We start from the raw sequence: 17,224 nt of genomic DNA on the forward strand, positions 1-17,224 counted from the left end.
TACAGTAAAATTTGACATACTTTCCAAAACATTATGTTGAACTCAAACTTTTACATTTTTTTCTTGGTAGAAAAGGCTTCCTAGCTATTAAAACCTGGGCTTAAAAATAACATGGCAAAGATCAGGTAGCAAAAACCTCAGTCAGACCTTTTATAGAAACCAAAGCACTTTTGCATTACTTAGGAATTGTCCTGTGAACCACTACAATATCAGCAACTTGGCTGGGTTCATTTTCCAACAACTTAGAGCTCAAGCTCTTTACAACACCAGTGATGAGATGTTCCCTTTGAAATAGCCCCAACAATCCACTTAAAGCATTTTTCAGTACATCTCTGCACATGTTTATTGTTTGCCACCTGCAAAATCATTGAGACATTTGCTGCCTCAGAAACCTAACTAAATATAAGCATGGCACTTTAAATCTCAGATTGCTTTGCGACTGAAGGCAGCAGTGTTACTGCACCTTTATGTCAAATTGGAAAGCCAAAGCTCCTGGCTGGGAAGCCCATTTTCATAAAACCACCAGATCCAGTATGTCCTGCTCTTAGAAACAAAGCAGGAGGACACAAACTTCAGTTATGAAATGTCTAAAAATGCAGACTTGATGTTTTCCATCTCCCTTTGCCTCCATGGCAGAGAACGTTGACTAGAAAACAAAGGAACCACTTGAATGAGCTTTATCTTGGGACTGAGAGGAAGAAGGTAAAAACTTCCATGATAAAAACCATATCAGGCCGGGCGCGGTGGCTCAAGCCTGTAATCCCAGCACTTTGGGAGGCCGAGACGGGTGGATCACGAGGTCAGGAGATCGAGACCAACCTGGCTAATACGCTGAAACCCCGTCTCTACTAAAAAATACAAAAAAACTAGCCGGGCGACGAGGCGGGCGCCTGTAGTCCCAGCTGCTCGGGAGGCTGAGACAGGGGAATGGCGTGAACCCGGGAGGCGGAGCTTGCAGTGAGCTGAGAGCCGGCCACAGCACTCCAGCCTGGGCGGCAGAGCAAGACTCCGTCTCAAAAAAAAAAAAAAAAACAAAAAACCATATCAGCCTCCAACTGCAACAGGAGTAGCTGGTGAGGTACAAGTAGGTACCATCAGAGCCAAGTCAGCTAGTGTGGCTGACTGCAACAGTGAATGTAACAACAAGGAAGTACAGTGAGACCAAATATGCAAGATACCCAAAAAGGGCTGGGGAAGTAGACTTAAAGATGTCATCAGTTCATATAACTATTTAGAATCTTCTACTTGAGCCTGAGTAATAGAGGTTGTGTTTCTAAATTCAATACAGGACTGTGTTTATCTAATTATCTCACAAATCTCCTAAAACTGAGGTAATCTCAGGAAAAAATCACTTGGTTTTTACAGAAAATAATCATTTTTCACATGCATGGTTTAGAATAAAGCTTATAAAGTGCTTGATAACAAATGGCCAACACACATATGAAAAAATGCTCAACATCACTAATCATCAGGGAAATGCAAATCAAAACCATAATGAGATAACACCTCACTCCTGCCAAGAATGGCCATAATCAAAAAATTTTAAAAAATAGATGTTGGCGTGGATGTAGTGAAAAGGGAACACTTCTACACTGCTGGTGGGAATGTAAGCTAGTACAACCACCATGGAAAACAGTGGGAGATTCCTTTAAGAAATAAAAGTAGAACTACCGGCCGGGCGCGGTGGCTCAAGCCTGTAATCCCAGCACTTTGGGAGGCCGAGACGGGCGGATCATGAGGTCAGGAGATCGAGACCATTCTGGCTAATACGGTGAAACCCCGTCTCTACTAAAAAATACAAAAAACTAGCCGGGCGACGAGGCGGGCGCCTGTAGTCCCAGCTACTCGGGAGGCTGAGACAGGAGAATGGCGTGAACCCGGGAGGCGGAGCTTGCAGTGAGCTGAGAGCCGGCCACTGCACTCCAGCCTGGGCGGCAGAGCAAGACTCCGTCTCAAAAAAAAAAAAAAAAAAAAAAAAAAGTAGAACTACCATTTGACCCAGCAATCCCACTATTGGGTATCTACCCAGAGGAAAAGAAGTCATTATACGAAAAAGACACTTGCACATGCATGTTTATCGTAGCACAATTTGCAGTTGCAAAAATGTGGAGCCAACCCAAATGCCCATCAATCAACGAATAGAAAGAAACTGTGAGATATCTATATATATAATCTATATATATAGATACATATAGATATAAATATATGTATATGATGGACTACTACTCAGCCATAAAAAGGAATCAATCAATGGCATTTGCAGCAACCTGGATGGGTTTGGAGTCTACTACTCTAAGTGAAGTAACTCAGGAATGAAAAACCAAACATCGCATGTTCTCACTCATAAATGGGAGCTAAGCTATGAGAAGTCAAAGGCATAAGAATGAGAAAATAGACTTTGGGGACTTAGGGGGAAAGGGTGGGTAGGGGGTGAGGAATAAAAGACTACAAATCCGGTTCAGTGTATACTGCCTGGGGGATGGGTGCACCAAAATCTCACAAGTCACCACTAAAGAACTTAGTAACTAAATACCACCTGTTCCCCACAAACTTAAGGAAATGGAAAAAAAAAATTTTAAGTGCTTGATAAACTTCATTTTTATTTTATTTTATTTTTTTTGAGACAGTTTCACTCTTGTTGCCCAGGCTGGAGTGCAATGATGTGATCTTGGCTTACCGCAACCTCCGCCTCCTAGGTTCAAGTGATTGTCCTGCTCAGCCTCCCGAGTAACTGGTATTACAGCTGCCCACCACCACGCCTGGCTAATTTTTTGTTATTTTTAGTAGAGATGGGGTTTCATCATATTGGCCAGTCTGGTCTCGAATTCCTGACCTCGGGTGATCCACCCACCTCGGCCTCCCAAAGTGCCGGGATTACAGGGGTGAGCTACCACAACTGGCCTTCTTAATAACTTCTTAATAAACACTTGTAGTAATCTCAAAAAAGAGAGGTGAGTAAAGTACTGGGACTATTTTAAAGATGATGAAAGAGAACCCAAGTTGATTCATTTATTGTCAATTGTGTTTCCAAAGAGAAGAAAACGAAGTTCCTCAAATTCTTGTCTAACTACTGAGTCCTTTGGGCCACCCAAGTTCAATTACATTTTAAATCACCTTAAATCACATAGGGGCCCTGATGTTGGTAGAAGGACCATAAACAAGGAGTGAGTAGGCTGAATCCAACCCCTGAGCTACTCAGACTAAGTACTGAGTTTGTTCAGTGTGAGAGAAGTGTAGTAATGGGAAGAACAAATTTATAACACCAGGAAAGCGTCATGTCCCCACACTGCCTTCTAAGCTAACTGACATCCAGCAAGTCAGGCTGACTCAGGGCTTCTGTGCCCTTCTTATCTGCAAAATGGTAGTCCTGCCAATGCCTGCTGCCTTCTACCTGAGAAAGCAGAGAAGCACAATATGGACAAAGTATGTGAAAGTTCTTTATAAACTCTAAAACAATGACTATTCCTATTAGTTAGCTGATTTCTAACCACATAACCATTTATCCTCAACAAGCATTTACAGAGGACGGACCAAGTACCCAAACACTATGTGAGATGTTAGAGACACAAAACACAGCTCCTGCTCTTGAAGAGCTGAATAGCTAGTGGAGAGGGAGACACAAAACCAAGTATAAAAAGCACTTCAACAGAAGTATACAAAAGGTGTTATACAAGCACAAATAAGGAATCATTACTAAGGGACAATAAAGAATCTTACAAGTAACAGAACACAATTAAATGACAATGATAGATATACAAAGATTACTTTAGTCAAAAGAAATCAAAAACAAAGGAAACAAAAACATACAACAAAACCAATCATACCTGCTCCAGAAATCATGCTGCAGGTCAGGCATGGTGGCTCATGCCTATAATCCCAGCACTTTGGGAGGCCAAGGCAGGCGAATCAAGAGGTCAGGAGTTCCAGACCAGCCTGGCCAACATCACAAAACCCCATCTCTACTAAAAATACGAAAATTAGCTGGGCATGGTGGCATGCTCCTGTAGTCCCAGTTACTGAGGAGGCTGAGGCAGGAGAATCGCTTGAACCCAGGAGGCAGAGGTTGCGGTGAGCCGAGATCATGCCACTGCACTCCAGCCTGGGCAACAGAGCAAGACTCTGTCTCAAAAAGAAAAAAAAACAAAACAAAAGAAATCATGCTGCTTCTGGCATGAAGCTGTCAGCCTACAATAACAGCCTCAAAGATTCCACCAAAGAGTGAGCACTATGTGAACTAACCACACATGGAAGGCAAGAATGCAAAGGCCTTCTTCACAAGCTGTTCAAGTCGTTCTGACCCACAGACACATTCTTGTCCAACAGAAGGCCTTTGCTGGGTGGTGAGGATGTCGTGGCAAATGAATAATTCCCTCACTTCCTGTTGACATTAACTCTTTTGGTCACTGCAGCTCACCAGCAGAAGGGAGAATACTTACAACTTTAACCTTCAAAAAAAACAACCGGCTTATGGCTTAGCATACACTCACAAAACCAGTTTCTGTGGGCATTCAGAGTAAATGTATGAGAGAAGTAATTAGTTGATTTATTTTCTGTCTCTGCTGAACTCGAACCTGCTAAAAAGTAAGCCTAGGTCTTTGTTAACTGGCATCCCAAGAGTACTAGACCAATGGTAAGATCTAAGCAAAAAGGTGACTCACCTCTTGTTTGAAAGGGCAGACATACTCAGCAGTGATGGGCTGCATCTATGACCTCTCCCTCCCTTTTGGACTTAATCTGTGACAACAACCTTGGCTACCAATCAGCCTCTTAACCAATTTAGTCAGGAAACAAGCAAGGCTGGCAAAGGCAGACAAAACACTGTCTCTGACCCTCAAAGATAAGCACAAGATAAGGCAAAATAACAGAATGAGTCTCTGTCATTTAACTATGTACAAATTGAAGGACAGAAAAATCTCTGCCCATCACACAGGACAGAAGAAAACCTTATAAGGTATGAAGGATAAGAATAGTAGGAACTGGCCAGGTGCAGTGGTTCACGCCTGTAATCCCAGTACTTTGGGAGGATGAGGCAGGCGGATCACCTGAGGTCAGGAGTTTGAGACCAGCCTGGTCAACATGGTGAAACTCTGTCTCTACTAAAAATACAAAAATTAGCTGGCCCTGGTGGCAGGCGTCTGTAATCCTAGCTACTCGGGAGGCTGAGACAGGAAAATCACTTGAACCCGGGAGGCGGAGGTTGCAGTGGGCTAAGATTGCGCCACTGCACTCTGGCCTGGACCACAGAGTAAGACTCCGTCGCAAAAAAAAAAAAAAAAAAAAAGAGTAGTAGGAACTATGTTTTCATCCCCCTAATCTGGGTTTACATTAAAACAGTTACTGAATTTCTTTTATTAGGGACTATTACCATTAGCATGGCATCGATTTTATCAAACAATGTGTGAACATTCTGGAGTTGAATTCTGGAGCTCTGATTAATCCATACTTCTTGGATTGTTTTGTTCTGACTTCAGGATGATAGGCGTATGTAGCTGAATCAGGCACTGCTATGGCTATGCTAAACTCTTTAAACATGTCCTGCAGAGGACTCCTTCAATGTGGATGGACACATTTTAAAGGTTGAATGATGTATTTGATAAAATGTTTAACAACAAAATATAGTTCTTATAAGCCCTAATCTAAGACCAAGATTAAAAAGTTATAGCTAATATTTATTGCATACTTACTAAAGTACTTACTATTTAACATATGTTAAGCCCTCTACTGCATTATGTTGTTAAATCCTTACAACCACCCTATTAGAGAGCTGCTATTATTACTACTTTACAGATAAGGAAACTGAGATTTAAAAAGATGAAGTTACTTGTCTAGGGAAATATGGTCAGTGAGTAGAAACAAGACTCTAAGATACACACACAGCCCCATATGACAATTCAGAGCAAATTAATTACCCTGGGATAATATGGCTAAAATTTTAGTACATAAACACGGTGCTTCAAATTTTAGTGTCAAATGCTAGCAACTTTATTAATTATTTCCAAATATGTTTCTTAATCCCATGACCCAGAGAGTTAATTGCTAAACATCATATTTATGCCCGGGGAAGTAGTTTATACTTAATTTTAAAAAAAATCACCTCTATAATACTTCTGTGTTATTATTATAAGTTCTCTAAGGGAATGGTAGAAGACAGGTTCCTGAACAAACACAGTAAAAAGCTGTTCTCTAAATAGCTAACCTCAATTGTCTTAGTGACCTTGGACACATTACTTGGAATGTTTGCAAGGGTATAATAACTGTGACTTCATTTAGGCGAAACAAGTGCTTCTGCAAATGTTTACATGGTCCTAATTGCCCAAACCTTTTACTGGTGTTTCCCTGCGACATCGTTTTTCATTTCGCCAATAAATAGAAACACTTGTAAAAATGTTTGCTTAAAACAACCTGCAAACAAATGTTTCTGTCAAAAGAATTAAAAGAAATATTTCAAATTAGATGTTACGATCAATAATTCAAACATATTTTGATGATTAAGGCATACTGAAATAAATTGCTGACCGGGCGCAGTGGCTCATGCCTGTAATCCCAGCACTTTCGGAGGCCAAGGCAGGCAGATCACCTGAGGTCAGGAGTTCAAGACCAGCCTGGCCAAAATGGAGAAACCCCGTCTCTACTAAAAATACAAAAATTAGTTGGCTATGATGGTGGGTGCCTGTAATCCCAGCTACTCAGGAGGCTGAGGCAGGAGAATCTCTAGAACCCATGAGGCAGAGGTTGCAGTGAGCCGAGATCATGCCATTGCACTCTAGCCTGGGGGACAGGGAGAGACTCCATCTCAAAATAAATAAATAAATTAAATAAACTGCCTCCTTCTAAAACTAACTTGACTTTTTTGGGGGGCACAGGCAAATATCAATGTATGTGGGGTTCAAACAAAATAACAAAATTGACCCACAACCTTCTGTCTTGTTTCTATAATCTACTAAAAGATGATATGCTGGCTGGGTGTTCACACCTATAATCCCAGCACGTTGGGAGGCAGTGGCAGGTGGATCTCCTGAGCTCAGGAGTTCGAGATCAGGCTGGGGAACAGGGTGAAACCCTGTCTCTACCCAAAATACAAAAAACTAGCCAGGCATGGTGGTGTATGGCTGTGGTCCCAGCTACTCAGGAGGCTGAGGTGGGAGGACCGTGGGAGCCTGGGAGGCAGAGATTGCAGTGACCCGAGATCAAGCCACTGTACTCCAACCTGGGTGACAGAGTGAGACCCTGTTTAAAAAAAAAAATATATATATATATATATATATGTATATATATGTGTGTGTGTATATATATGTATATGTATATATATGTGTATATATGTGTGTATATATGTATATATGTGTGTATATATGTATATATATGTGTATATATGTGTGTATATATATGTGTATATATATGTGTGTATATATGTGTATATATGTGTGTATATATGTGTATATATGTGTGTGTATATATGTGTATATATATGTGTATATATATATGTGTATATATATGTGTATATATGTGTATATATATATGTGTATATATATATGTGTGTATATATGTGTGTATATATGTGTGTATATGTGTGTATATATGTGTGTATATATATGTGTGTATGTGTGTATATATATGTGTGTATATATGTGTATATATATGTATGTATATATGTGTATATATATGTGTATATATATGTGTATATATGTGTGTATATATATGTGTGTATATATATGTGTGTATATATATGTGTGTATATATGTATATATATGTGTGTATATATGTATATATATGTATATATGTATATATGTGTATATATGTATATATGTGTATATATGTGTATATATATATGTGTATATATATGTGTGTATATATATATGTGTATATATATGTGTGTATATATATGTGTATATATATGTGTGTGTATATATATGTGTATATATATGTGTGTGTATATATATGTGTATATATATATATATATATGCCCTGGTTTCATATTACCATACTACCATGAAAATACAGAGGCCATAGCTAACCTTTCAGCGTAGGGCAACTACTTTTGAACCACAATATTTGGAATTAGCCAATCTGGGCCTCAACTTTCTATTTATCATTATGAGAAGTTTGATTCTGGACAAGTGACTTGAATCTGAATTTCAGTTACTCTGTATCCATGGGGAACTGGTTCCAGGACCCCCTCAGATACTAAAATCCACAGATGCTCAAGTCCCTTATACAAAATTGTGTAATATTTGCATACAACCTACGCACATCCTCCCACAAGTCATCTCTAGGTTACTTACAATATCTATTACAGTGCCTACACATCCTCTCATCTGGTGGAGTCAATGTGGTATTCAGCATTTAGCAAACTCAAGTTTTGCCTTTTGGATCTTTGTAGAATTTTTTTTCCTAATATTTTTGATCCCTGGTTGGCTGAATCTGCAGATGTGGAACCCACAGATGCAGAGGGCCAACTGTAATTTGTCTGTGATGTAGGGCAAATAAGGATACCTCTCTCACCTTTTTCAGAGTGCACATCAGATAACATAATGTAGTGTTTTACGAACTCCAAAGCAGTGTATAGGATGCCCATCAGTTGTCTGATACCAACGAAAAGGTCACCACATTCTCTTTGATCTCCATTATAAATCAACGAACTGGTGGAGGGAGTGGCGACAGCACTCGGTTTAGGAAGCTTCGAAATAAGGTTTTAATCTACTCAAGGTTCCTCCAGCATTTTCAAGGCAGTAGGAGTTGCTGTGCATCAGCTTTTCTGGTGGTCTTGGAAAGGAGGGATTCAGTGGCCCAAGTGTTGCATAAAAATTCAAAAGGAATATCTCTTCTCAAAAAAGTAAAAAACAAATAAAACCCATCTTTGCTGCCCAAGTTTCCCCACAGCTAGGATATGTTCCCCTTCCTCTCTTTTTTTTTTTATAAGTTTCTTGAAGAAACTTGTTCTTTATACTTTCTGACTCCATTTCTCATTGCCCATTCATTCTCCCCTCAAGAAGTAGTCTGATTCTGCCCCAGCTGAAACTTCACAGGAAAAGGTCACCAATGATTTTATTTTTGCTAAACCCTAAAGACTTTTCACTCAGCATCTGACCTAACCACACAGCAGTATTTGACCTACTGAACCCCCACTCCTTGCACTGCTCTCATGAATTCACAGATGCTCTCTCCTGGTATTTCTCCTTCAACTCTGGAGGCTCCTCCCACTCCCTTCTACGGGCTCCCCTTCCTATGCCCATATTGTACATGTGGGTATTCCCGTTTTGCCCATAACCCTCTTATCTGGTTCCTCGTCTGCCCTCCCTGAGTGATCTTCATCCTGTGGCTTCAGCTGCAATCTACGTGGCAGACAAGAAACATATTATTCTCCGGCCAGGCGCAGTGGTTCACGCCTATAATCCCAGCACTTTGGGAGGCCGAGGCAGGCGGATCACGAGGTCAAGAGATCGAGATGTTCCTGGACAACATGGTGAAACCTCATCTCTACTAAAAATACAAAAATTAGCTGGGGGTGGTGGCACGCGCCTGTAGTCCCAGCTACTCGAAAGGCTGAGGCAGGAGAATTGCTTGAACCTGGAAGGCGGAAGTTGCAGTGAGCTGAGATCACGCCACTGCACTCCAGCCTGGTGACAGAGCGAGACTCTGTCCCAAAAAGAAAAAAAAAAAACAAAAAAGAAACACATTACTCTCAAGCTCTAGACCTGCATATGCAAAACTGAACTCATCTCAAATCTGCCCCTCCTCTCAGCATTCACCATAGAGTAAAGGACATACCCTCTGTCGCCAAAAGATAAACATCATTCTTGATCCTTCTGGCTCCCTCACCTGCAATCACTCCAAATCAGCAAGTCATATGAATTCTCATCTACAGCATTGGCCACATCTACCCATTTCTCTGTCTCCGCTGCCTTCATTCAATCACCACCATCCAATCTTCTTCCCTTCAGTCTTACCCTCCTCTAATCCATTCACCACACTGCAACCAAAATGTTCTTTCCAAAATTAAAACCTATTGCCATTTGGATAAACTACACACATCTCAACATTACCTGAAAGAGTTTATGGCCACCTACCTCCTTGGCCTTATCTCTTTAATCTCTCTCTCTACCCCTACCCTCACCCCACACCCACTCCCACCTCACCCCCACTCTAATAGAGGCCAAGAGCAGTAGCTGATGTCCATAATCCCAGCACTTTCACCTGTGATTGTGCCACTGCATCTCAAAAAAAAAAAAAAGATTTATAGAAACTGGGACTAGGTACAGTATCTCACACCTGTAATCCCAGCACTTTGGGAAGCCAAGATGGGAGGATTGCTGGAGGCTAGGGGTTCAAGACCATCCTGAGCAACATAGTGAGACCCCATCTCTACAAAAAAATTTTTGAAAGTTAACCAGGCATGGGGGTGTGAACCTACAGTCCCAGCGATGCAGTAGGCTGAGGCAGGAGGACCGCTTGGGCTCAGGAGTTTGAGGCTGCAGTGAGCTATGATCACGCCACTGCACACCAGCTTGGGCAACAGAACAAGACCTTGTCTGAAAACAAAACCAAACCTGGAAGTTTCCACATGCTTTCTCACCTATCTTGTTTCCTCTGCCTGGAACACTGTTTCCCACCACCATCACCCTCATCTTCTTTATCACCACTGTCCCCTCCTTACCTCCCACCCACACACAAACAATCTGGCTAAGTCTAATTCAGCTGTCCGGTCCTTGATGAGGAATCACATCTCTCCTGACCTCCAGGTCCATTTTGAATGGCCTCTTATATGCTACCACAGCACCCAGATTTCCTCCATTATTACGCATCTCAAGCTATTTTTTTTAACTTTATAATTTTTTACCATTGGTATAAACCATACACATCTTAACATTACCTGAAAGCGCTCTTCACAGATTTGCATGTCATCCCTGCACAGAAGCCATGCAATCTCTGTGTTGTTCCAGTTTTAATGTATGTGCTGCCAAAGCAAGCACACAAGTTATTTTCAAATGGCTTGTTTACTGTCGGTCTCCCCCACTAGACTGTAAGCTTCATCAAGGCATGGTCTGTGCCTGTCTTGTTCATTCCTACCTCCAAGTACTGTGCCATGGCACAAAACAAGTGCTCAATCCTTTCTTCCTGAATCAACAAATCAATGAATCCCTGAAGGTGGAAGAGAAGCTGTTCTGGAAAAGTTATAGTGCTGGTAAACGTGGATCAAGAACATGTAGGAGGAGATCATTCAGCTAATTTCCTGGAACAAAAAATCTGCTAGTTATATTTCTGATGTTTCTAACCTATAACACGTGTTTTTTGTTCTGTGACTGAAAAATCAACATTTATATAATCACACCTACAGAATACAAGGTGAAGTGGATATTTAACAATTTCCCAGTTACATAAGTATTCACAGGTAAACTGGATAATGCCAGATAGAACAGCTTTAGTTTGTACTGAATTATAAACTGGTTACACTAGGCAGGAGAACTGGATAAATAAATCTCTACCATGGTCACAAATGTGGCATATGATTGGGGGATTCTATTTGAACCACATAACTCAAATGAACAATTAATGAGTGTATGAAAAACAAACAAAATGTTAATGAAAACAGCATGCCTGACATCTTAATGCAATGGCTTCCATATTTTGACTTTGGCTTTTGCTCATAACTCATACTGTCATCAAGATTAATTACTTATGGAACAAATAAAACTTTTACCTTGTCAGCACGAAGGCAAATTATGCATGTTTTTCAATGTCTGGTATGATCCACAGTAGACAATGAAACAGAGCAAACATAACGCATGGAATTTATTGCTGGTGGTCATTTTTATCACACTGTCACTTCTGAATTAATTGGCTTGCATCAGAAACTCCAAGCTAGGATGTAGTTCAGTTCCTTATGAACCAAATGCCAAATGTACTCTAAAAGGAGAAAGCAAGAAGAAAAAAGCAACTCCTTGCTAGATATCCCTGCAGACTTTTTCTTTTAAGGGCTTAACATTTGCTGAAGCAAATCAGCATTTAGCCAGCAACCGATGGGGCCACAGACACTCTCTGTACTTTTCTAGGGGTGTTGGGGGACAGGGTGACGTGAAATAGGATAAGGTGACAATGGGAAAATAAAAGTAACAGCAGCAGTAGCTTGGTGCTGCTGGCAACTGTCTAGAGATAAAGAATCCTAAAAAACCTGCCCAATCTAACCTTCTCCAAGTTCCCATTAAAGTCAGGTCTTTTGAAACCAGTAATTAAATTAGTAACTGTCTACCTGCCTACTTTTTATATATGTAAATGAATGACTTCAAGTCAAGCAAAGGCTATATACAAGATTAAACTGTAATAGAGTATGTCAAGTACCTCATAAATATTCAGTAAATATTAGCCTTGGATGTTTTTTAATGAAGATGTTACTGGGCTAGGGCCAGCTTGGTTTTCCTAATCAGGCACCATTTTTTTCTGTAAATCGTTCCATATTCTTCACAGTTGTTTTCCACCAGTATAATTAACCTGAGTCCTTAGCCCAAAACCTACATCCGTCAATCTATAAGAAAACAAAATACTTTTAATGAACATTCAGCTATGTGCCTCCTTTTTCTATTACTTCTATATGACATTCAGTGATCCTTCTACCATGAAACTTTCACTTATTACCCTACTGAGAAATAAGTTTCCAACTTTATTTTCAATCTTTTCAATAATAATGTTTTCTATATCTTGTTTTCTTTAAAAAATCACTTTCTGCCACATACTTATTTATGGATTTTATTATCTCCAGTATTTGACTGTATAATGTTTTATAGTCATTGTATTCCCCACAATGTAGAGACTTAACAGCTTTTAAAATAATGTTTATTGAGTTCTGTGATTATAAATAAGTACTACATGTTCATTGCTTGTCATTTTGAAAATATGGAAGAGAATAAAGGGCAAAATAAACAATGCCTATTCACCCTCCACTGGAAAAAAAGCACTGCCCTGTTCTGGCCCTTTCAGCCCTTACATAGATTTTGGGTTTTTAAACATAGTTCAGAGCTTACTATAGATACACATTTTTCCCCAACTAGCAATCATTTCCACAACTAGCAAACACCTTTCCACACTTTTAAACTTCATTAAGAAATTCTGTTGGCCGGGCGTGGTGGCTCACACCTGTAATCCCAGCACTTTGGGAGGCCGAGGCAGGTGGATCACGAGGTCAGGAGATCGAGACCATCCTGTGAATGGTGAAACCCCGTCGCTACTAAAAATACAAAAAATTAGCCAGGTGTGGTGGCAGGCGTTTGTAGTCCCAGCTACTCGGGAGGCTGAGGCGGGAGAATGGCGTGAACCCAGGAGGCAGAGCTTGCAGTGAGCCGAGATCGTGCCACTGCACTCCAGCCTGGGCGACACAGCGAGACTCCATCTCAAAAAAATAAAAATAAAAATAAAAATCCTTTTTAGTGTCTATATAACACTGTATCTATTGACGACACCGTAATTTGTTCCCCGGTTTTGGGGCATTCAGGTTATTACACATGTTTTTTTCTAAATAAAGTTATATTGAGCATCTTTGAACATTAACTTTTAAAATATTTCTGAAAAATTCCTTTGGATGGACCCTAGAAGTGGAATTAACTGGGTCAAAAGGTAGGAGCATCATTGAGGCTTTTCATACATTCAGCAATGAGCTGTTTGGAAAGGTTACAGCAATTGTGCATCCCTCCTAGCATTTGCGAGTGTCTGCTGCGCTGCACACTAACTGGTGTGGAGGATTTTTGAAAATTCATGTTAATTTGAGATTTGGAAAAAATGATACTTTGCTTTTGTTTCCATTTTTCTTTCTGTATTAGTTTTCTATGGTTGCATAACACATTTCTACAAACTTAAGTAGCTTAAAACAACACCTATTTATTTTCTCACAGTTCTGGAGGTCAGAAGCCTGGATGGGCCTGACTGGGTTTTCTGCTCAGATTCTCTCACACAAGGCTGAAATCAAGGTGGTGGCCAGGCTGGGTTCTTATCTATTAATAGAAACTCAGGTAAATAATCCAGTTATAAGCTTATTGGAATTGTTGACATAATCTAGTTCCTTGTGGCCTATGTCAGAGGTCCCCATTTCTTTCTGTGCTGGTTGTTGCTGGGGCCACCCTCACCAACTCTAGGCCTCCAGTACTCCTCAAGGCTGCCCAAATTCCTTCTCAACAGTTCCCCTCCACCTTCGAAGCCGCAACACAGCATGTTGAGCCCTCCTGCTTTAAGTCTCTCCAATTTCCCAGACAGAGAAAGCTCTCAACTTTTATGGGCTCCTGTGATTAGATTAGACCCACCTGGAAAATCTCACCATTTTAAATTCAACTGTGCCACATAACATAATCAAGAAAGTGGTATCTTATTATATGCACAGGTTTCACAGATTATAGAGACCAATTTTAGTAGAGAGGCATTTTTAGAATTCTGCCTGCCACAGAGTCTTAGGTGTTGTTTCTTATCATTTGTTTGTATTCTTTATAATTAAATCTCAAGCACACAAATCTACTAAAAAAGTGAATCTTACTGATGACTGCAGAAGCTGCAGTTCCATAATGGCAAAGGCAACTAACTATGAATGGGACTGCAGCATGCTAATAAAATTTTGAAAACATAAGTTTGCTAACACTGGTATTTAAAAGTTTTAAACTGTTGTAAAATACATATAATATGAAATTTACCATATTAATTTTTTCTTTTTAAAGACATGCCGTTGCTCTGTTGCCCAGGCTGGTGTGCAGTGGCATAATCATACCTCACTTAACCTCCAACTCTTGGGTTCAAGCAATGCCCTTGCCTCAGCCTCCCAAAGCACTGGAATTACAGGGCTGAGCCATCATACCCAGCCCCATCTTAACCATTTTTAAGTGTACAGTTCAGTGTTGTTAAGTACATTCACACTGTTGCGCAGCCAATTTCCAGAACTTTTCATTTTGCAAAACTGAAACTCTATACCCATTAAACCAGGGGTCCCCAACCCCCATGCCAGCAGACTAGTACTGGTCCACGGCCTGTTAGGAACTGGGCCACATGGCAGGTGAGCAATGGACCAGCCACACATTACCATCTGAGCTCCGCCTCCTATCAGATGGGCAGCAGCATTAGATTCTCATGCAAACCTTATTGTGAACTGTGCATGTGACGGATCTAGGTTGCACACTCCTTATGAGGATCTAATGCCTAATGATCTGAGGTAGAACAGTTTCATCCCGAAACTATCCTGCCTCTACTTCCCAACCCCACGCCACTCCCTCTATGGAAAAATGGTCTTCCGGTCCCTGGTGCCAAAAAGGTTGGGGACCGTAGCATTAAACAACAAATCCTCCATTGCCTCCCTCTCTCCAGGCCCTGGTAATCACCATTCCATTTTCAACACTGGGATATTTTTATTTTATATATTTATTAACAAACTTGTATACAGCAATTACTATATGCCAGGTACTGTTCTAAGCCTTGAGCTCAGGAGTTCAAGACCAGCCTGGACAACATGGCGAAACTCTGTCTCTATCAAATGTACAAAAATTAGCCAGCTGTGGTGGCGTGTGCCTATGGTTCCAGCCACACGGGAGGCTGAGGTGGGAGGATCGCTTGAGTCCAGGAAGTCAAGACTGCAGTGAGCCATGATGATGCCACTGTACTCCAGCCTGAGTGACAGAGTAAGACCCTGTCTCAAAATAAAATAAAATAAAATAAAATAACAATAATAAAAACCCTAATGAGGTCAATACTGTTATTATTCCCATTCTACAGATCAGGAAACAGAAGAGCTAAGTCAACTGCCCAAGATTACACAACTAGGAAGTGACCAAGCAGGAATTCAAACTGAAGGAGTCTGGCTTTATAGTTTTTGCTATAAACCATGACACTGTAAAAATATTCACTGTAAAGAGAAACTCATCAGGAATTAGTATCATTTCTTCTATGTATATCTATCTATTGTAGGTGCAATTTAACCTAATATTCATCTCCTGTCTAAAAGACTATGTGACCAAGATTACAAATGTCAATTGACATTTTTAGAGACTATATATATATAGCCTAGCTTTTGTGAAGGCATTTTCTTGAAGTCAGTCAAACAAAAACTGCCTTGTATTTTAAGTATGCCAATTATAATTTACATGTAGTATTTTATAATAAAATACTTTATAAATACAAATCACAACTCACTACGATTACTTAAATTAAAATATAAAGAAAAAAAATCCAGCTGTTTCTCTCTGGTTCCTTCCAACGAAGAAAAAAGGAGAGAAATAAACTTCTAAATAAGTTTACAACAGCATGGCTCAATCTCAGTTTAACCTGGTAAATTCAAATTTGTCTTGCTTTGCAAGGTGTACATCCAGACCAGTCTCAATTTGTCATCCAAATAAATGTCTCAGTAGTAACTTATTTTTATTCAAGGGATGGGTGTGAGATTTCCTTATCTTGATTTTTTAGCTTAACAATTCTTTCCTACAAGATCAAACCATGCTTGTCATCAGTCATGTGGTGTCATTTACTATACGTTAAAAACGGACAGAGTCGACAGAAAGAACAATCGTTTTCTGGAAGCCCCAGCCTGATGTAGGTTAAAAGCTCTGCTGGGGTTTGGTTTTATAATCCCCAGGAGGGGATAGCAGGGGTACTAATAACGCACTCAACAAGATCACGTACTATTTCAACTACTTTCTCCTCCTATTATATACCTGATTCACAAAAATAAGCAGATAATGCATCATGTAACCTCCCGTCACCCATTAGCCATTGCAATGTGGTACAATCTCCAGCACGAAATAAAAACCTGGGCATGGAAGAAACAGCAAAATCACCGCTACCCCTGGGAGCTGCTCAGATATTTACAATGCTGTCGTCCCCACCCCATCCCCCAAACTGGCCAGCCAGGCAGCACAGAAGCAGACGGATGCTCACCCGGGCGCCGGCTGCCTCTCTCCCTTCACCTGCGGGGCCTGCAGTCCGCTGCTGGCGGGGGCTTGGCTCCCGCAGCCCGCCGCCCGCCTCACGGTGACAGCCAGCCCAGCCGCTGACCATCCCGGCCCGGCTCTGTTTACAAGCGGCTTCTCGCGGTCCCACTCTGAAATGCTTCCGCCGGCGGCCCGGGCAGCCAGAGCTGGACACACAAGGTTCCAGGCTGCGAGGACGTGACTTTCCTGCCCGAGGGACCGGGCAGCTCGGCCGGGCCTGACCGCACCCAGCAGGCCTTCTTATTTCTTTGCTTTCTTATATACAGTTCCTCTCGTACACA

General features: G+C 40.9%; 1 protein-coding gene and 1 pseudogene across 8 annotated transcripts in view; both read right to left on the bottom strand.

Moving 5' to 3' along the window:
• The window catches only part of PLEKHM3 (pleckstrin homology domain containing M3), a 205,510-nt gene extending 188,286 nt beyond the window's left edge, over positions 1–17,224 (bottom strand). For 2 of the 8 annotated variants that reach the window (XM_030916440.1, XM_010386064.2), the window contains exon 1: positions 16,891–17,221. The gene's annotated coding sequence lies outside the window, so the exon portion shown is untranslated. Of the gene's footprint in view, positions 1–11,695; positions 11,902–12,333; positions 12,518–16,890 lie in introns of all 8 variants that reach the window. The other 6 variants (XM_030916445.1, XM_030916443.1, XM_030916442.1 and 3 more) reach the window with 5 other exon arrangements.
• LOC115893338 lies at positions 10,870–10,967 on the bottom strand (annotated as a pseudogene).

The sequence above is a fragment of the Rhinopithecus roxellana genome, chromosome 14 (assembly GCF_007565055.1).
Source record: "Rhinopithecus roxellana isolate Shanxi Qingling chromosome 14, ASM756505v1, whole genome shotgun sequence".
Classification (NCBI taxonomy): Eukaryota; Metazoa; Chordata; class Mammalia; order Primates; family Cercopithecidae; genus Rhinopithecus; species Rhinopithecus roxellana.